Here is a 22372-nt window from a genome sequence, read left to right as displayed (position 1 = left end):
AAGTGGGATGCTGTTGGGAAGGTCGGTGTGAATGGCCTGTCGGGATGATATGGTTCCACTGCCTTGGCCACGCGTATTTTGAGAAATGTGGGAGGAGTGGGTTCCAGTTCGTGGGACACTGGCACGAGTCCTGGAGAAGGTGGCATTTGTGCTGTCTCTCTCTTCACATTCTGCCCCTTGTCCATTTTCTCCCCATCCACTGCCCCATGCCCATTCTCTCTCCTCACACTGCACCCTCTATTCTCTCCCCCAACCCTCTGAACCCCAGCCTGTTCCCCTGTCCATTTCCCTCCCTTCTCCACCACCACCAGCGACCCCCCTCACCTCCCACCCCCACAATCGTCCTTTCTCGTGCCTCAGCCCTCTTTGATCGCTGTATGAAGTCTTTCTCAGGGAAGAGAGAGAATGGATGGTGATGACTTTACCTGGGAAACACGGCATGTGAGAAATAGCTGATTTTTAAAATTGAGAATAACTAAAACCAAATATTCAGAAACTTCGTTAAAGTCGGGAAGAATTTAATTTTTTTTCAAACAAAAAGCTGCAGAAATCTTTCTGAAACTTGCATTGATGTATGTGCAGTTAGGCCACAACAAAGGACAGGCTGTAAGGAGTGAATGAGTGAATAAAAGACAAGTCCAACCTTGCCCTCGAGGAGAAAATGAAAAATGCAGATGCAGGAGATCAGAGAGTGTGGTGTTGGAAAAGCACAGCAGGTCAGACAGCATCCAAGGAGCAGGAGAATCGACGTTTCGTGCATAAGCACTTGGCACTCGGCCACCGCTCCTTCGATTCCCCTGTGATGGCGCGTGAACGCGCTGGTGCCTCCGCAGGTGGGAGGAGCAGGTAAATCACTTCCGGCGCTTACAGCAGGTGAACGGCCTCTCTCCATGTGGAGCCGCTGGTGGGTCAGCAGTGCAGCTGACTGAGTGAACCCCCTCCCGTTCATGGGGCACGTGAATGGCTTCTCCCTTGTGGACCCTCTCGTGCGTCTCCAGTTGGCTGATCCGACTGAAGCCTTTCCTACACACTGAGCAGGTGAATGGCCTCTCCCGGTGTGAATGCGTCTGTGGGTTTCCAGCAGGGATGGGGAAGGGAATCCATTCCCACAGACCCCACATTTCCAACGTTTCCCCTTTGGAGGGAGCTTTCCTTGTGATGCTCTGGGATTGAAATTACAAACAGAACGGGTACATAGCCTTTCCCACCTTGAGGCGTGAGACTTTGATTCCTCCAAGCTGAGTAAATGGTTTGAAGCACTTTTCACAGTCAGCGCACTGAATCTCCCTCACCCGGTGTCTCAGTATTCTTCCTGCCACAGGACTGTCCAAAATCTCTCAAACAAACAAAAGCAAACATGCCTTCTTGATTGGAATGGCTGCTGATATTCAAGTCCCAATGAATCAAGTGGCTCTGTCAGAAGTTGATGTATCATTTGCTGTAAGATTTCTTTCTGCACGTCTCCCTACAAAGAAAAATCACAAAATAAGTGATCACTGTCAGTACAGTTAATGAACATAACATAGGTGGCAATTCCTGTGGATTGCGAGATGTCTGCTGATCACATATTATCCAGGCCACAGAAACCTGAAAACACTCATGCAGCCAGATAGCCTGGGCTGTGCATGGAGGAAAAGTTCATTTCAGTGACAATAACATGGAACAAACTGCCTACAAAGATGCTGGAAATGGAGCTGAATCAAGGATATGAAAATGAAATGTTAAGGCTGCTTGAGAAAAGAAAGGCAGTAAAATTGCTGATTGACTTCCTGCTGACCTATTAAATAAAAAATTATGACAAAAAAGGACGTAACTCCATTACTACATTAGAAGGTGAATAATAATTACAAAGAAACTTTTACAACAGCCAGCAATATCAGATATACACCATATAGAACAAAGAACAAAGAAAGTTTACAGCCCAGGAACAGGCCCTTCAAGCCTGAGCCGATCCAAATGTACTGTCTGAACCTGTCGGTCAATTCCTAAGCATCTGTATCCCTCTACTCCCCACCACTCATGCATTTATCCAGACGCATCTTTCATGAATCGACCGTGCCTGCCTCTACCACCTCTGCTGGCAACGCGTTCCAAACGCCCACCACCCTCTGTGTGAAGTAAAACGCGTTTTCGCTTTGAGTATGTGCTGCCCCTGCCGCGTTCATTGTAACGGGAGCTCTGCCCCATCCCTGATTCAGGCAGTCGGATCTCGTTTAATGAAGCTGCTTTTTGAGAATACTGACTGGCCGTTTTTGCACAAGGCAGTATAAGAAACAAGGGCTCGTCTGGGATTTGAACCCAGGATCTCTCGCATGCCCACGCACCAGAAGGCCCGAAGCAAGAATCATACCCCTAGACCAACGAGCCACAGGCCACAGGCCCCAGGCCTCTTATATTTTTTGAGCAATGTGCCAATCCCGTAAATGCTGCTCAGTTCCTTGTGAATTTAACCTTTTAGTTGTGAACATGAGGAAAAGAGCAATCCTTTTCTAGGGTGCAAACTGTATACGTGCCAAACTGAGGGAATACACAAGGAAAATAGCTTTAAGAGAGATAGAAAGTACTTGAGCACCTTTGGAGTGTCTGCTCCCTCCCTGGATTCACTCCACTTGCGACAAGTGAACAATGTTTCACCCACCCCTACATCCCCTTTCCCCTGGCTGCTGGAGGATGGTATATGGAAAGGGGGAGACATTGCTTGGCTCCCAGATGTTGCCCAGAGGGAAGGAGTTTCACTCTGAAACTGACAGGGCTGCATCCGAATTGTGACGTCACAATGGAGGCGGGCCGGACAGCTGTCCTGCAGTTGAGGCACGTGTGGAGTGGAGGACACTTTGCAAATCCCACTCTCCTCCAAGTCAATGCAGTTTGAGTCCAAGCAAAGCAAGGGGTTTAAATATACTTTAGAAAACCTCCTTTGTGCCGTGGGAAAACTCCGGCCGCGGGAAATGCAGTATTACAGATTCATAGTAACCTTCCTACCCTCCAACCTCCAACCCTGGCAACATCCTTGTAAATATTTTCTGCACCTTTTCTAGTTTCACAACATCTTTCCGATAGGAAGCAGACCAAAATTACATGCAATATTCCAAACGTGGCCTGACCACTGTTCTGTACAGTGGCAACATGAGCTCCCAACATCTATCCTCGATGCTCTGACCAACAAAGGAAAGCACACCAAACGCCTTCTTTACTATCCAATCTGCCTGCGTCTCTACTTTTAAGGAACTATCAACTTGAACTCCAAGGTCTCTTTGTTCAGCAACACTTCCAAGGAACTTACCATTAAGTGTAAAAGTCCTGTTCTGATTTGTTTTTCCAAAATGCAGCACCTCATATTTATCTACATTAACCTCCAACTGCCATTCCTCAGCCCATTGGCCCATCTGCACAAGGTCCCGTTGTGATCTGAGGTAACCTTCTTTACTGTCCACTTCGCCTCCAATTTTGGTGTCATCTACAAACTTGCTAACTATACCTCATCCGTTTACATAAAAATCATTTATATAAATGACAAAAAGTAGCGGACCCAGCATCAATCCTTATGACACACCATTGGTCACAGGCCTTCAGTCTGAAAAGCAACACTCCATCACCACCCTCTGTCTTCTGCCTTCTAGCCAGTTCTGTATCCAAATGGCTAGTTGTCCCTGCATGCCATGAGATTAAACCTTGCTCACCAGTCTCCCATGAGGAACCTTGATGAACGCCTTCCTGAAGTCCAGAGAGATCACGTCCATCGCTCTGCCCTCATCAATCCACTTTGTTACTTCTTCAAAAAACCCAATCATGTTCATGAGACATGATTTCCCAAGCATAAAGCCATGCTGACTATCCCTACCAATTCTTGCCTTTCCAAATACATGTAAATCCTGCCTCTCAGGATTCTCTCCAAAAACTTGCCCATCACGGATGTCAGGTTCACTGGTCTATAGTTTCCTGGCTTTTCCTTACCACCTTTCTTAAATAGTGGCAACACGTTAGCCACCCTCTCGCCTTCCGGCCCCTCACCTGTGACTATTAATGATACAAATATCTCAGTAAGAGGCCCAGCAATCACTTCCCCAGTTTTCCACAGAGTTCTAGGGTACTCCTGATCAGGTCCTTGGGATTTATCCACTTTTATGCATATCAAGATATCCAGCAATTTCTCATCTGTAATATGGGCATTTTTTTCAACATGTCACCATCTACTTTCTCACATTCTATATCTTGCATGCCCTTCTCCACAGTAAACACTGGTGCACAATGTCCGTTCAGTATCCCGCACCCCCCGCCCCATCTACTGCAGCTCCACATAAAGGCCGCCTTGCTGATCTTTGAGGGGCCGTATTCTCTCCCTTGTTATCCTTTTGTCCTTAATGTATTTATAAAATCCCTTTGGATTATCCATGACTCTATTTGCCAAGGCTATCTCATGTCCCCTTTTTGCCCTCATGATATCCCTCTAAGTATGCTCATACTGCCTTTCTTCTCTATGGATTCACTCGATCTCTCTGCCGATACCTGATATGTGCATCCTTCTTTATCTTAACCAATATCTCATTTTCTCTCGTCATCCAGCATTCCCCAACCTACCAGCCTTTCCTTTCACCCTAACAGGAATATAGTCTACATCAGACAATCACCTGATGAAGGACCATCGCTCCAAAAGCTAGTGTGCTTCCAAGTAAACCTGTTGGACTATAACCTTGTGTTGTGTGATTTTTAACTTTGTACACCCCAGTCCAACACCAGCATCTCCGAATCAGGAATATTCTGTGTCTGGACTCTTGTTATCTCATATTTGAAGGCTTCCCATTTTCCAGCAGTCCTTTAACCTGTGAACATCTGCCCCCAATCAGCTTTTGAAAGATCTTGCCTAATACCTGAGTCTTCCTCCAATTTAGAACTTCAACTTTTAGATCTGATATATTATTTTCAATCACTATTCTAATGTTCATAGAATTATAGTTGCTGGCCCTTAGGTTTTGCACCCTCGCCAGTACGTACATCCATGTTGTGAATTAGAAAATGTCCTTGGACACACTTAACAAATTCCTATATTTGGCAGACAGGTAAATGGGCAGGAGTTATACCTTGTGTCCACTCTTTCTTCATTCCCACCAAGCCTAACCCCATTCCCACCCCAATAGTCCGACGGCACTTTCCCCTGTAACTGCCGAATGTGTGACACCAGCCCATTTACCTGCTCCCTCCTCACTATCTAAGGGCCCAAACTTACCTTCCAGGTGAAGCAGCACTTGACCTGCACTTCCCACAACCCAGTCTACTGCATTTGCTGCTCATAATGTGGTCTCATCTACATTTGGGGAAAACGAAGCATAAACTGGGTGACTGCTGCACAGAACATCTACGTTCTACCTGCAAAAAAGACCCTGAGCTTCCAGTTGCCTGCCAATTCCACACCCCACCCTGTTCCCTGGCCAACATCTCTGTCTCAAGTTTGCTGTAGTGTTCCAGCGAAGCTCAGCACCAGCAGAACGAAGAGCACCGAATATTACACTTGGGGACCATACATCCATCTGGTCCCAAATCGAATTCAATAATTCTAGGGCCTGAAACCCATAGTATCCTCGTCCCTTCCACACACACTATCTCCTGCATGTAAACCAACGTTTTCCCAATCACCATCAGTTCTGTGAAAGGGTCACCGGCAACTCCTGTTTTTTGTTTCTGATACACAGCATCCACAGTTCTTTCTCCTTTTTATGGAGGTAGAGTTGGAAATTGTTTCGAGAGACAGAAGGAGAGGAGGGAGAGACAGAACAGACATGAACTGTTGATCTCTCTTGTTTCTCATAACGTAAAATCATTGCAGTGCGATCACTTTCCTTAAGCATGAATAGAGTGTGTAGGGTATGCGTGAGCTTGTGGCGCAACGGTAGCGCGTCTGACTCCAGATCAGAAGGGTGCGTGTTCAAATCACGTCAGGCTCACTAACGTCAACTTCTTACATTTCAAATCAATAAAGGAGTACGTTTGCTCCGAATGTCTGTTGAGCCAAATCTTCTTTGCGGAAACGTTCAATCACTCTCGTCTGACGGCCTCTCTCCACATTAACGGTGAGCCTGAATTTTATAAACGGTGTCAGTAAAATCCAGTGGCGGACACTGATTTGGTTCAATCGATTTTTTTGGCAAGCGTAATTCACCGAGAGGATGCTGCTTGGAGGATGAAACAGCGTGGGGAATTACTGCAGGGCCTCCTGCGCATGGGACACACCGCAACTGATGTGTTTCACCTTCACCAGTTTATTCCGATCTCGGAGAAGAGAGGTTTGATGATTCGGATCATAGCAGCCAGACTGAGGACAGGAGAAGAGCACTCAGACATTCACAAGCTTGTCACCACAGCTGGGTCACCGTGGCCCGTGTATCAGTATGGGATAGTGAGCTGCATCTACTGACCGGAAGCACAGCAAATTGGAGTGCTGGTGGGACTATCACACAGGAGAAAACGGCTTCGACCTATCAACTGGAGTGGATCCCAATGCGCAACTCCGCTCACCTCAACTGAATAACTGTAAACAAATTACTCCGTGATTCAAAGGAATGCTCGGTTTTGAATCTGCATTGTGTCATGTACCTTCGAGAATGATGTCAAAACACCTTCATTGCTGTGATGGAGTATCCTGTTGAGCAGAATATACCCGTTGTCAAATTTCCCACGTTCTGTTGGTCCAACTACGATTTCACTCAGAAACACGAAATGTGTGACAGCGCAGACTGAGGCTACGCAGCCCACCTTAGCTCTGCTGGTTCAACACAATATGTAAATAAGTGTCTCATTCTGTCGCCTTCTCCCTGTAAATCTGCACATTGTTACATTGAACATGCCCACCGAATTCCCTTTGTGTCCATTGAATCTGCCTCTTTGTCACTGTCAGACAGCGACTTACTGACCCCACTCCCTGTGCGAAAACGGTCTTCCTAATGTCACTTTTATTTATTTTCCTGATGACTTTAAATCTCTGCCAAATCGTTCTCGATCCTTTCAGGCCTGGGAGCATTTTCACTGCATTATTTCCTCTGTCTAAAACCCTCATGACGTGAAAAACTTCAATCAGACCAGCTTTCAGCCCTCTGTTCTCCAAAGACAGCTGCCCCAAACTTTCCAATCTCCCTTCATTGCTGACATTCCTCAGGACGGTACAATTCACGTTAACCTGTTCAGCGCTGTCTGCAATCACTTCACTTCCCCGCTTCCTGAAGTGTCACCCTCAGAATTGAGCGTAATACAGGTGGAGGATTCATTCAGACTCGGATTGCGCGGGCGAAAAATCTGCAATACTTGTTCTCACTTTGAACAAGTGTTTCCCTTCGCCGTGTTCACTGCAATGGCAGCTCTGCGCCGTCCCTAATTCAGGCAGTCCGATCTTATTTCACGAGGCGGCTTTTTGAGAAAATTCATCAGGTATTTTTGCTCAGGTCAATTTAAGGAATGATGGTTCACCTGGGATTGGAACCCGGGAATTCTCACGCGGCTGCATATGCTCGAAGACCCAAAGCTAGAATCATACCCCAGACTAACGAGCCACCAGCCATGGGTGCAGCCACCTCCGGAAGCAGCTGCGACTTGCTCAGTACGAAATACATTGTGCATTGCTCCCAGAATTGCAAGTAGGGAAGAGTTTCAAGAATATCTGCTTCTCAATCTGTCTCGCTGCTTCCAGGACGCTGCTGTTTTTCCTGTCCCCAGGGACCGGGCTCTCTCCACTGGTGGATAATTGAACCATTTCGTTTCTACTTGCAAGCTGTGCTGGTGGAAGGCAGAGCCCATTCACTCTTCTGCTCTCTCACACTATTACGTGAGGCAGGAGAAGTCAGTTACAGACTTGCGTAGGAAATGGGCAACTTTGAACTTGTTCCAAAGGTCCTGTTAACGGAGATATAGAAAGATGCTGTGCTGTCGGGACAGAGAGAAATGGACACTGGAGACTCTTCCCTCAGGTAAATTGATATCAGTGCATTTTGGTGCAGCCTGCTTGGTGCTCAGAATTTGTCTTAACACAACAATCCTGCAGGAAGTCTTTTCTTACACCGTTCGTTTCTTTACTGCGGGAAATGGACTAAAACAGCAAGTCATGTGTTTCAATTTCACCGGTTCATTGCCATCTGAGAGCAGAGGTTTCACATGAGATCAGGACACACCGACAGAGACCAGGACAAGACAACTCAGAGCTCCACAAGGGTGCCAGCGCAATTGTGTAAATTTCACTTGTGTATCGATGTGATATATTGAGCTCAGATACCCGAAGTTTTAGGAAACAAATGACATGGCAAGGAAAAGAACAGAGCGCCGTTATACGGGAAAGCTACTAAAGACATTAAGTGAGTAGGAGAAAATGGTTTCGCTTCTGGGTTATGATCCCAGCATGCACCCGCTGTGCCATTTTCCTGCATTGCACGGTAGCTTTTCCAGAGAAGTATTCAGCTTTTCATCTGGCGTGTGACTTGCCTGTTCGAGAATGACATCAAAAGATCTTCACTGCTGTAGTGTCATGTGCTGTTGTGCAGACATGTCGCCGATGTGCAAATATAAACTCAGAGAGCAATGTACACGAGAGACTCTGAGCCAGCTGAAACTTGCTCAGTGCGAAATACATTCCACATTGCTCCAAGAATTGCAAGCAGCAAAGTGTTTCCAGAACATCTGCTTGTCATTCTGTCCCCGGGGCGCTGATATTTGTCTCATCCCCAGGAACTGGTCTATCTCCACTTGCGGATAATTAAACCAATTTGTTTCTACTTGTCCGCTTTTCTGGAGGGAGGGAAGAGTCCATTCGCTCTTCTGCTCTTTAACTCCCAATCCCTTGGGGTGAGAGGTATCACTTACACTTTGTGGGCGGCACGGTGGCACAGTGGGTAGCACTGCTGCCTCACAGCGCTAGAGACCCGGGTTAAATTCCCGCCTCAGGTGACTGACTGTGTGGAGTTTGCAGGTTCTCCCCGTATATGCGTGGGTTTCCTCCGGGTGCTCCGGTTCCTCCCACAGTCCAAAGATGTGCAGGTCAGGTGAATTGGTCATGCTAAATTCCCCGTAGTGTTAGGTAAGGGGTAAATGTAGGGGTATGGGTGAGTTGGGCTTCGGCGGATCAGTGTGAACTTGTTGGGCCGAAGGGCCTGTTTCCACACTGTAAGTAATCTAATGAGTGGGAAGTGAGTAACTTTGATTGTGAATTTCCTCCAAACGTCTGTTATCGGAGAGATATAAAGATGCTGTGCTGGCGGGGCAGAGAGAAATGGACACCGAGGACTCTTCCCTCAAATAGATTCATATGAGTACATTGTTGTGCAGCCTGCTTGGTGTTCAGAATTCGTCTTCACGCAGCAATCTTACAGAAAATCTCTCGCAAAGTGGGCATCGCTTTCATCGCTGCGACCGCGCAGCAGTTAACATCTGAGCTTAAGTGCCCCAGATGAAGAGAATCCGAGTGAAACCTTCACTCACTGAGAGTCAGCCCCAAGGCAATGAGCTGCGGGACTGCAGGCAGTGCAACACGGAAGGGACGGTTAAATGAACCATTGTCGCTCCCTCAGCCTCTCTGTCCCAGAGACAGGCAGCGGGATGGCATAAACACGTACCATCGTTCTCCCGCCGACAGAGGCGGTCCAGCCCATCGTGTCCACGGCGACTCTCTGCCACTTGTCTCTCTCTGAGGTGATTCACAATCAGCGATATCTGTCCGAATACTAAGGGACTGTGTCTGAATGGTGATACAGTTTCTGACATGCTGATCCTCTTTCACGTCCAAACCGGCGAGGCGAATTACGGCAGGGAAGGCACGAAATCACAAGGTATGCGTCTCAGCTCATTGGCATCTCAGAGAAGTGGGTTTGCGATTCAGTTCATAGGAAACCGACGAAGAACAGGAGAAGACCACTCAGACCTCCAAAAGCACGTTACTTGAACGGTGTGAGTTTCGCGACAGTATCGGTATGATACGGGGCATTCAGACACGCAGGAAGTCTCAATGCTGAACAGAGAGCCATCACAAAGAAAAGTCGCTCAAGGAGACACTGAACAATAGCAGAGGATGGTTTCTATCCATCGACCTCTGGGTTATGGGCCCAGCACGCTCCCGCTGCGCCACTCTGCTCTTATGCCCGCCCATTTCCACAGGTCCCTTCAGCCTTTCGTCTGGCGTGTGGCATGCCCGTTCGAGACTGATGTCAAAGATCTCCACTGCTGTCGTCTTATATGGTGTTGCGCAGACGTATGGAGGCTTTGTAAATATAAACTTTTTCTAACTTCCCACATTCTGTTGGTCGAACTGTGATTTCACTCTGAATAGACGCTCTGCTGGGTCGACACAGTAAGTAAACGTGGGTCTCTATTCGTATCATTCTCTTGCCTTCTCCATGTAATTCTGCACATTGTTACTTTAAACATGACCACCGGATTCCCGTTTGCGTCTAATGAATCTGCCTCTTTGTCAGTGTCAGTTAGGGATTTACTGACCCCAACCACTCATTGAACGAAAGCGTTCTTCCTAATGTCACTTTTGGTTCTTTTCCTCATGACTTTAAAACTCTGCCGAATCGTTGCCGATCCTTTCAGGCGTGGGACCATTTATGACTACATTACTTTCTCTGTCTAGACTTCGCAAGCTTCAATGGGGCCAGATTTCAAACTTCTGTTCTCAGAAGAGAGCTGTCCCAAATTTCCAATCGACCCTCATCGCTGACAGCCCTCAAACACCGCATCACTCACGTCAACCTATTCAACGGTATCGCCAATCATTTCACTTCGCTGCTTTCTGTCCTATTGGTCCGCCAGGGAGCCCAAACTCGTTTAACGAAGGTGCTTTTTGAGAAAATTGAGCAGGCACGTTTGCACAAGTCATGAAACGCGGGCTCGTCCGGGATTTGAACCCGGGATCTGTCGCAAGTCCGCGTCGTCGAAGACCCAAAGCGAGAATCATACCCCTAGACCAACGAGCCACAAAGACAGTCGCCTGCGACTCCGCTCTACCTCTTGAACCTGCTGAGTCTTGCTCAGAGTGAAGTGTTGTTGACATTGAACAGGCAGGGGCTGTTTTATCTGGAACGTCGGAGGCTGAAGGGTGACTTTATGGAAGTTTACAAAATTATGAGGGGCATGGATAGGATAAATAGGCAAAGTCCTTTCCCTGGGGTCGGGGAGTCAAGAACTAGAGGGCATAGATTTAGGGTGAGAGGGGAAACATATAAGATAGACCTAAGGGGCAACTTTTTCACGCAGAGGGTGTTACGTGTATGGAATGAGCTGCCAGAGGAAGTGGTGGAGGCTGCTACAATTGCAACATTTAAGAGGCGTTTGGATGGATATATGAATAGGAAGGGTTTGGAGGTATATGGGCTGGGTGCTGGCAGGTGGGACTAGATTGGGGTGGGATATCTGATCGACATGGACGGGTTGGACCGAAGGGTCTGTTTCCATGCTGGACATCTCTATGACTCTATGAACAGCTGCTTCTCATTCTGTCTCTCTGCTGCCGGTTGCCCGTCCCCAGGAACCGGGCCCTCTCTACTGGCAGAAAATTAAACTGTTTTCTTTCTAAACTTTTCTCTGACACCGGAGTGACCAGTGACAAGCATTGCCCTCCTCACCATAGGGTACAGAGAACAGGAGAAGACCCCGCAGACCTCCACGAGTGTGTCATCTCAACTGTGCACATTGGGCCTGTGCATCAATGTGAAATATTTACGTCGAAGTTTTTTGGGAAGCAGATGAGAAGGCGAGGTGCACAACAGTGCGCCGTTATACGGGGAAGCTGCTGAAGCCGACATTGAGTGAATTGGAAAGAGCTGGCGAGAAAGAGAGCAATGTACACTGGAGACTCCGAGCCAGCTGAAACTTGCTCAGTGAGAAGTACATTCCACATTGCTCCAAGAATTGCCAGCAGCAAAGAGTTTTCAGAACATCTGCTTGTCATTCTATCCCCGGGATGCGGTTTCTGACATGCGGACCGTCTTGTCATTCACGTCCGAAACGGCGATTTGAACCCGGGATCTCTCTCAGATGACAAGCAACATGAGTTTGACTGGGACAACACTACTATTATAGGACAAGCCAAAACAGAGAACAGCCAGGGAATTCCTAGAGGCATGGCACTCATCCACAGATTCTATCAACAAGCACATCGACCTGGACCCAATATACCGGCCACTGCAGCGGACATCTGGAACTGACAACCGGAAGTGGCACGGCGGCACAGTGGCACAGTGGTTCGCACTGCTGCCTCACAGCGCCAGAGACCCGGGTTCAATTCCTGCCTCAGGTAACTGACTGTGTGGAGTTTCCCCGTGTCTGCGTGGGTTTCCTCCGGGTGCTCCGGTTTCCTCCCACAGTCCAAAGATGTGCAGGTCAGGTGAATTGGCCATGCTAAAAAAAAAACTGCCCGAAGTGTGAGGTGCAGCGGTAAATGTAGGGGAATGGGTCTGGGCGGGTCGGTGTGGACTTGTTGGGCCGAAGGGCCTGTTTCCACACTGTAAGTAATCTAATCTAATACAGATCACTATAAATGCCGGAGGAAACAGCACAGAAGCGCTTCACAGGAGCCTCCCAAGCACTGAGGATGTCACCTAGACAGGGGACGAAACGTCTGCAACACAAATTCCCAGCTCGGCGAACAGAATCACAACAAAGTTTTTGCTTGCAGGAACTGAGTGACATAAACAGGATGCTCTCAAATTTCGGCAGGAATTACACTTCCGTTCAAGATTTGCGGAAAGCTTTGTAGCTCAGCTGCCCGTTGTCGCAGCTCGACGAGCTGGGAAGTTGATTTGCAGGCGTTACATCCTCTGTCTAGTTGACATCTTCAGTGCGTTGGAGCCACCTGTGAAGCGCTGCTGTACTGTGTCTTCTGGAATGTATTTGGTTCTGTTTCTGCTGCTTTTGTTTGACCATTCCGATTGTTCGCTGCAGTGATTGGCATATGTCAATGTGTTTATTGGTGGAGTCCGTGGATGAGTGCCGTGTTTGTTGAATTTCTCTGGCTGACCTCTGTTCAGATGTACTATGACCGTTGTGCTATCCCAGTCGATTTTATCGTCCTTGTCATCTGTGTTTGTGTGGGTACCAGAGATAGTGTTTAATGGGTAGATGTTGTTCATGGTTACAGATTGCTAGTTGTCTGCCTGTTTGTCCTGTACTGTCGACCTTTCGTGCAGCCTTTGCATGGAATCTTGTAAACTATATTTGTTTTCCACATGATGTGGTTGAGTCTTTTGTTCTGGTGAGTTGTTGTCTGAGCGTGGCTGTCAGTTTATGGGCTGTCATGAATCCGAGTGGTCGGAGATGTCTGGCTATTAGTTCTGTGAGGTTTATTATATAAGGTAAAGTGGTGAGTGTGTTGGGTAGTGGCAGATCCTTGTCTCGTTGTTTGTCTGCTCGGCCCTTGTGGATGAAGTTGCGGGCATATCCGTTCCTGGTGAAGCCTCTGTAGACGTGTTCTTCTTCCTTTCACAGGTCGGCAGTGCTGCAGTGTGTCGTCACCCTTTGGAACAGCGTCCTCATGCAGCTTCTCTTGTCTGTGTTTTGATGGTTGTAGTTCAGGGTCTGGTCTGGGGGTGTGGCTTTTCTGTACACTTTTGTAGCACATCCCCCGTTCTGTGTCCTTTCTCCCATAGACCGTTAGCTTCCAGTTTCCTGTCACTTCAACTTCCCACTGTGTTCCCATGACACCATTTCAGTCTCTGATTTGCTGCAGTGCTCCCAAAAGGCACAGCGCAAGCTGGAAGAGCGGAACCTCATTTTCTCCTGAGAGACCGTGCTGCCTTCAGGACCCAACGCCGAGTTCAATCATTTTAGAACCTGTCCATCTTCTTCCACGGTCTTTACCCGCCCACTCATTCCATCAGTTCCGAAGACGGATCGTTGGGCTCAAAACATTATCTCTCCTTTCTCTCCACAGATGGACTAGACCTGGTGGTTTTGTTCATTTGAAAATGAACAAAATGAGCAGGGTGACAGAATGAGAACCACTGTTCTGGAAACTCTTTTGCTGTTTGCAATTCTGAGAACAATGGCGAATGTATTTCACACTGAGCAAGTCTCAGCTGGTTCAGGAGGTGCTGGAGCCAGCGGCCTGTGGCTCGTTGGTCTAGGGGTATGATTCTCGCATTGGGTCTTCTAACGGGCAGACTTGCGAGAGATCCCGGCTTTCTTGACTTGTGCAAAAATGCCCGATTAAACTTCTCAAAAGGCACCTTCGATAAACGAGGCTGGGCTCCCTGGAGTACGAATGGGGCAGGTAGCGGGGAAGTGAAATGATTGGAGATAGCGTTGAACAGATTGACGTGAGTGGTCCCGTGTTTGAGGAAGGTCAGCGATGAAGGTAGTTTGGAAAATTGGGACAGCTCTCCTCGGAGAACAGAAGTTTGAAATCCGGCGTGGCAAGTTTTCCAAGTCATGAGGGGACTAGAGATTGGAAACAATGTCGTGAAAGTGTTCCCACGCCTGAAAGGATCGAGAACGATTCGGCAGCGTTTTAAATTCATGAGGAAAAGAAGTAAAAGTGACCTTCGGAAGAACGTTTTCGTACAAGGAATGGTTAGGGTCAGTAAATCCCTGTCTGACAGTGATAAAGGGGCAGATTCAATGGACACAAAATCGAATTCGGTGGTCATGTTCGACCAACAGAATGTTCATATTAACACAGCCTGCACACCTCTGCGCAGCAGTATATTACATAACAGCAGTGGAGATCTTTGATATGAGTCTGGAACGTGCATGCCAGATGACTGTCGAAAAGCTGAAGGGTTCTGAGAAAACGCACGGCATACTAAACACAGAGTGACGCAACGAAAGCGTGCGGGCCCCACAACCCAGAGGCCCATAGCTCGAGACCATCCTCTATTGCTATTGCTCAAACTCTCCTTGAGCAGCTTTCCTTTGTCGTGAGTCTCTGTTCTATATCTTTCCTTTGCATCTGCTCCCCAAAACTTCGAGTGTCTGAGTGACATGTATCGTACTGATAGACTCGCCAAATTCACGCAGGCGAAGTGACTCGCTTCTGGAGGTCTGAGTGGTCTTCTCCTGTTCTCCGTCGAGTTCCTCTGAAGTGAATTGTGAAACCACTTTTCTGAGATGTCAATGAGCTGATAAAGTTGAAACACATGCCTTACGTTTTTGTCCATTCCCTGTAGTAATTCGCCATGCCGGTTCGGACGTGAATGATAAAACGGTCGGCTTGTCAGAAACCGCATTACGACTCAGACACATTCCCCCACGATTAGGACAGATCACCAAATTGAATAACTTCAGAGAGAGGCAAGTGACAGAGAATCGCCGTGGACTCGATGGGCTGAACAGCTTCTGTGCGCGAGAATGATGCTACGTGTTTGTGCCTTCCCACTGCCTGTCTCTGGGACAGAGAGGCTGAGGGAGCAAAACTGGTTCATTTTTAACCGTCCCTTCCGTGTTGGACTGCCTGCAGTCCCTCAGCTCAGGGCCATGGAGATGACTCTCAGTGAGTGAAGGTTTCACTCGGATTCTCTTCATCTGGGACACTTGGGGCTCAGATGTTAACTGCTGCGCGGTCGCAGCAAAGAAAGCGATGCCCACTTTGCAATAGACTTTCCGTAAGATTGCTGCGTGAAGACGATTTCTGAACAGCAAGAAGGCTGCACAACAATTGAATTTACCTGGGCGAAGAGTCCTTGGTGTCCATTTCTTTCTGTCCTGCCAGCACAGCATCTTTCTATCTCCACGATAACAGACCCTTGGAGAAAGTTCACAATCAAAGTTGTTCATGTTCCCCGCATTAATGTAACTGACACCTCTCACCCCAAGGGTTTCAGAGAGAGAGAGAGAGAGAGAGCAGAAGAGCGAATGGACTCTACCCGCCCCCCACCCTACACCTCGTCCCACCCCCAGAACAACGTGCAAGTAGAAATGAAAGGGTTTAATTATCCACCAGTGGAGGTAGTCCAGTTCCTGGGGATGAGACAAATATCAGCGCCCCGGGGACAGAATGGCAAGCAGATGTTCTGGAAACGCTTTGCTGCTTGCAATTCTTGGAGCAATGTGGAATGTACTTCACACTGAGCAAGTTTCAGCTCGTTCAGAGTCTCTAGTGTCCATTGCTGCGTTTGCCGCCAGCTCAGAGAGAGAACAATAGGAAGGACGTAGGAGTGAATAACGATCCGCGTGAGAGGGCGAATGGAGACTGTTAGCGGCTAACAATACGTAGTGTGTCCTAGCAGACGAGGTGATAACAAGGAGTCGTTTGTGTGGTAGGGGTCAAGGACATGGGGGAGTTCAGGCCCTAAAGTTATGGAACTCGATATTGAAGACCGGAGGGCTGTATGGTCTCCAAGTGGAAAATGAGGTGCTGTTCTTTCATCTGGAGCGGGAACACTGCTGCAAGCCTGAGACAGAGATGTTGGCCAGGGAACAGGGTGATGTGTTAAAGTGGCAGGCAACCGCAAGGTCAGGGCCTTTATTTCTGCGGGCAGAACCGGGATGTTCTGCCAAGCAGTCACCCAGTTTATGTTTCGTGCTACATTGGGGAAATGACACTGTGAGCAGCGAATGCAGTGGACTAGGTTGTGGCAAAAGTGCTGCTTCACCTGGCAGGTATGTTTGAGCCCTTGGATATTCAGGAGGGAGCAGGTAAATGGGCAGGTGTTACACATTCGGCGGTTGCAGGGGAAAGTGCCTTGGCACTATGGGAGGTGGGTGTGGGGTGTTGCGAGTGAAGGAAGAGTGGAACCTATTGTTCTCTCTCTGAGCTGGCGGCAAACACAGCAATGTACATCGGAGACTCTGTACCAGCTGAAACTTGCTCAGTGTGAAGTACATTCCACATTGCTGCAAGAATTGCAAGCAGCAAAGCGTTTCCAGAACATCTGCTTGTCATTCTGCCCCCGGGGCAGAATGCCCACTTTGTCTGATCCCCAGGAACTGGACTATCTCCACTGGTGGATAATGAAACCATTTTATTTCTACTTGCACGTTGTTCTGGGGGGTGGGAAGGGGTGTACGGTGGGGGGCGGGGAGAGTCCATTCGCTCTTCTGCTCTCTCACTCTCTCTCTCTCTCAGAAACCCTTGGAGTGAGAGGTGTCAGTTACATTAATGCGGGGAACATGAACAACTTTGATTGTGAACTTTCTCCAAGGGTCTGTTATCGGAGAGATAGAAAGATGCTGTACTGGCAGGACAGAAAGAAATGGACACCGAGAACTCTTCGCCCAGGTAAATTCACATTGCTGTGCAGCCTTCTTGGTGTTCAGAAATCGTCTTCACGCAGCGATCTTACAGAAAGTCTATTGCAAAGTGGGCATCGCTTTCTTTGCTGCGACCGCGCAGCAGTTAACATCTGAGCCCCAAAGTGTCCCAGATGAAGAGAATCCGAGTGAAACCTTCACTCACTGAGAGTCATCCCCACGGCTCTGACCTGAGGGACTGCAGGCAGTCCAACACGGAAGGGACGGTTAAAAATGAACCAGTTTTGCTCCCTCAGCCTCTCTGTCCCAGAGACAGGCAGTGGGACGGCATAAACACGTCGCATCATTCTCGCGCAGACAGATGCCGTTCAGCCCATCGAGTCCACGGCGACTGTCTGTCACTTGTCTCTCTCTCTGAGGTTATTCACAATCGGTGGTATCCGTCCTAATAGTAGGGGACTATGTCTGAATCGTGATGCTTGTCATTCTCGTCTGAACCAGGGTGGCGAATTACTGCAAGGAAGGGACGAAACCGCAAGGCATGTGTTTCAACTTTACCAGCTGATTGGCATCGCAGAGAACTGGGTTTGCGATTCAGTTCAGAGGAAACAGACGAAGTACAGACTACCACTGAGACCTCTAAAATCTTGCCACATGAGTTGAGTGGATTTGGCGAGTGCATCGATATGCGACATTTGGACACTCGGTAAGTTGACGCAAAGGCAGGCAGCTTGCAGAAGAGAGCACCGATCTTAAGGAAAGCAGCTCGAGGTGACATTGAACAACAAGCAGACGACGGTTTCGATCCATCGGTTATGGGCCTAGCACGCTCCCGCTGCGCCACTCTGCTGCCGCACGCGGCGCCCCTTCCACAGAACACTTCAGGTTTCCGTCTGACACGCGGCAGGCACGTTCGAGCCTGATGTCAAAGACCTCCACTGCTGTCGTGTAATATGCTGTTTCGCAGACATATGGAGGCTGTGTAAATATAAACTTATTTCTAAATTCGCACATTCTGTTGGTCGAACTGTGATTTCACACTGAATCACAACATGTGTCACAGCGCAGACGGTGGCCATGCGGCCCACCTTCGCTCTGCTGGTTCTACACTCAAGTAAACGTGTGTCTCTATTCGTTTCATTCTCTCGCCTTCTCAGCGTAAATCTGCTCATCTGAACGTGACCACCGAATTCCCTTTTGTGTCCATTGAATCTTCCTCTTTGTCAGTGTCAGACAGGGACTTACTGACCCTAACCACTCCCTGTACGAAAACGTTCTTCCTAATGTCACTTTTACTTCTTTTCATTGTGACTTTAAAATTCAGCCGAATTTTTGAGGTAGAGGTAAACAGCCAAAGATAATCACCGTCACTGCTTCCCTTCCATCGACTCAACTTTGTGAATCAGTATCTTTAACTGACAAATAAAACACCTTTGTCCTCAGGTGCCTGCTTCATTTTGACCACGACTTCACTCCCCTCACTGTTCTAGTCTCATTTCCAAACACTTGGCTCATATCCTCAAAAGCAGCTCTGTGGGTATCTGCTTGTTCCACCCTGACAGGCAGTGGGTTGCAGATTCCCGACCAGTCCCAATGTGATTGAAATATTTCAACCCCTCCACTGATTTGCATCTTTCAAAAAGCCGTGGAGCAATCTCCCTTTCTTTTTGACGACAGTTCTCAACTGTAGCCGGCAGGGTTCACACCTGCGTGGGGAAACCGCAATGGATTTCATATCCATCGCATTCACCACTCGGCCCACCAATACAGAACCACACTGACAGCTTCATTTCCCAGGTCTCTCTGCCTGTGGAGCTGAGAAAGAGTAAATCATTGCAGAGTTTGTTTGAATCCAATCACTTCACAGGTTTCGAAAGGGTTAAATATCTGCAAATGGCGAGTCTGGGTGTTTCATCCCGAAAGATGAAATGGACGTTCAGTTAAAAACAAAACCAGAAATTGCAGGAGCAACTCAGCAGGTCAGGCAGCATCTGTAGAAAGAGAATCAGAGACAACATTTCAGGACTTTTTTTTCCCTCATCCAGGTACAACCAAACCTACTGAGTTGCTCTAGCACTTTCGCCTTCTGTCTCGGACTCTCAGCATCCGCACTCCTTTATGTTAGAAATTCAATCAATTCAGAAACCCCTTTGTGCTTCCTCAGTGGAAAAGATTTCCGTTTGGGAAATATTTTCCTGACACCATGAAAAACGCGCATCTTCGCAGACAAGAAAGCTGTAGGAGCCCGAACAACCGTCCGGTTAATAGCCGAATGCGCTGACCAATTGCGCCACAGAGACAGGTTCGCGCATCATGAGCACAGTCTCGTTGAGGAAGCATCTATTCAATTCATAATTCAACCTGCCCCGCCCAGAATTACCATTGTCTTCTGTAAGTTCAAACACAGCGAATACTGCAGAAAGCCAACGGGTCGAGCAGCATCTGTGGAAAGGTAAACAGAGCCGACGTTTTGAGTGTGCTACGGTTTTTGTTCAGAACTCAGTGTTTTGCCTCTTCCCGAACTTGGTCCAGGTCTATATCTCAATTGGCAAACACATGGCACGTGCAGTGCCGCAATGTGAAGTTATCGCCTTGGCTGTTTAAAAAAAAAGCAGTGCATTGTTTAAATGGTGATATATTGGAATGTGGAGAAAGTGAGGACTAGAGGTGAAAGTCGAAAAATGTGGCACTGGAAAAGCACAACAGGTCAGGCAGCATCTGAGAAGCAGGACAGTGAACGTTTCGGGGACAAGCCCTTCATCAGGAATGATGTATGGATGTACAAAGGGGTCTCAGAGTCCCTCCACACCAGTCAATGCCAGTTGTCGGGCAGATGCAGCAGGCAAAGAGCGAGGCAAGTGGTATATTACGAAGAGGAATTCAGTTCAGAAGTGGGGTCATTGAATATATTCAAGGCTAAGTTCATCTGAGTTTTGAACAACAAAGAAGTGGATGGTTATGGGGGGAGGTAGGAAAATGGTTTTAAGACCAGTACAGGTCAGTCACAGAGTCTGACAGCACTGAACAGACCCTTCATCCAACTCGTCCATGCTGAGTATGTTCTCAAACTAAACTCGTCCCACCTACCAGTGTTTGGCCCATAAACCTTTGAAACTTTCATATTCATGTACTTATCTAAATGTCTTTTCAACGTTGTAGCTGTACGTGTATAAAATCATGAGGAGTATGGATAGGATAAATAGACAAAGTCCTTTCCCTGGGGTGGGGTAGTCCAGCACGAGAAGCATGGGTTTATCGTTGGAGGGGAAAGATACAAAATAGATCTAAGGGGCAACGTTTTCACGCAGAGGATTGTACGTTTATTGAATGAACTGCCAGAGGAAGTGGTGAAGTCTAGTACGATTGCAACATTTAAAAGGCATTTGGTTAGGTATATGAATAGGAAGGGTTTGGAGGGATATGGGGCCGTGTGCGGTCAGGTGGGACTAGATTGTTTTGGGATAGTTGGCCAGCATGGACAAGTTGGACCAAACAGTCTGTTTCTGTGCTGTACATCTCTATGACTCTATGACTTCTTCTGGACATTCATTCTGCTCTCAGACCACTCTCTTAAAAAACGATCCTTGTCCTGTCTTGGTAAAATCTTTCTCTACTCACCTCAAAATATTTGCTCCCTGATCCTGAAACGCCCAGCTGAGGGAAAGGACACCTGCTGATCACCTCATCCGTATCCCTCATGATTTTATAATCCTCTATATGCAGTGTGTAGTGGCTCATTGAAATAATGTCCTGATGCAGCGTCGTTTGTGGGTGTTGGGATGATTGCTTCTGTGGTTAAGCACTTGGTTTGCATGTGTTGTTTTTCTGTAGACGCTAGTTTGAAGTTCCCCATTGACTGTTCGCTCTCCTGTGATATCTAGGAATGGCACTTTGTTGTTGTTCTCCTCCTCTTCAAACCAGGAGCCCACCACCCCGCCCCCCCAACCCCGCCTCAGGCCATAGTCTCACTACTCGGAACACTAATATACGGACTAGTCAAAGGCCTCCACTGAAGACTAAAACACCAAGTCGAAGATTCACGCCACTCCATTTACTCCATCCAAGAATTCCTGGACACCAAATATACTAAGATAGAAGAGGATGGAATAATGATGTCCTTTGACATAACAGCCCTGTTCACATCCATTAACATCAACGTGGTCAAAGAAAACTGGAGACACTACTCGAAGAACCAAAGACACAAACACAGCACCAATTTCATCAGCAAAGATAGCACTATCCAGCTCGTGGAACTGCGCCTTAACCACCCACTTCATATTCAGTAACAAGCCCTACAAACAAATCAACGAAACACCAATGAAACCACCAGTATCAGGATTCCCAGCAGAAGCAATAATTCAGAGTCTCAAGCCAACAGCACTTCCAACGATCCAACCCAAAGTTTGTGTCCGCCACAGTGATGACACTTTTGTCATCAAAAAATGAAGCAAATTAGAGGAAAACTACAACACATCAACAATATCCTTACTGGCATAAAATTCACAAAAGAAGAGAACAACAACAAAGTGCCAATTCTAGATGTCACAGTAGAGCGAACAGTCAATGGTAAATTCAAACCAGCGTCCACAGGAAAACAACACACACGAACCAAGTACTTCGCTACAGAAGCAATGATCCCTGCACATACAAACAAGCCGGAATCAGGACACTATTTCAACGTGGCACTGCACACTTCAGTCGCCAGTAACGACGAAGACCAATAAGTAACTGTACAGCGCATTTAAGTAGATTGGGTAGGCAAAGGATCCACTGAAAAACACTTCCCTGACCGGGAATCGAACCCGGGCCGCAGCGGTGAAAGCGCTAAATCCTAACCACTAGACTACCAGGGAGACAGCATCGCCACCTCACAGCCCTATTGTAAATTGCTTCCCTGCCCGGAAATCGAACCCGGGCCACGATCGTGAGAAGGCTTCCATCAACATCATTGCTTGTATCCATTGCTCCCGATGCGGTCTCCTCTACATTGGGGAGACTGGAGACTCCTCGCAGAGTCCAGTCACAGCGCTTGAGGGAACATCTCCACGACACCCGCACCAATCAACCCCATCACCCTCTCAACTCCCCCTCCCACTCTGCCGAGGACACGCAGGTCCTGGGCCTCCTCCATCGCCGCTCACTCCCCACCCGATGCCTGAAGGAAGAACGCCCCATTTTTCGCCTCGGATAAATTCAACCCCAGGACATCAATGTG

General features: G+C 47.8%; 2 non-coding genes across 2 annotated transcripts; one reads left to right on the top strand and one right to left on the bottom strand.

Moving 5' to 3' along the window:
* The first annotated feature begins 5867 nt into the window (after positions 1–5867).
* trnaw-cca (transfer RNA tryptophan (anticodon CCA)) lies at positions 5868–5939 on the top strand. The gene has a single exon. It is a non-coding gene; the product is annotated as a tRNA-Trp (tRNA).
* Positions 5940–21938: 15999 nt separating this feature from the next.
* trnae-uuc (transfer RNA glutamic acid (anticodon UUC)) lies at positions 21939–22010 on the bottom strand. The gene has a single exon. It is a non-coding gene; the product is annotated as a tRNA-Glu (tRNA).
* Between the last annotated feature and the right edge of the window lie 362 nt (positions 22011–22372).

This window comes from Chiloscyllium plagiosum, unplaced genomic scaffold (assembly GCF_037043375.1).
Source record: "Chiloscyllium plagiosum isolate Xiang-an unplaced genomic scaffold, Cpla_swu_hap1 HiC_scaffold_27, whole genome shotgun sequence".
NCBI lineage: Eukaryota > Metazoa > Chordata > Chondrichthyes > Orectolobiformes > Hemiscylliidae > Chiloscyllium > Chiloscyllium plagiosum.
This window is presented reverse-complemented; position numbering and strand designations above follow the sequence as displayed.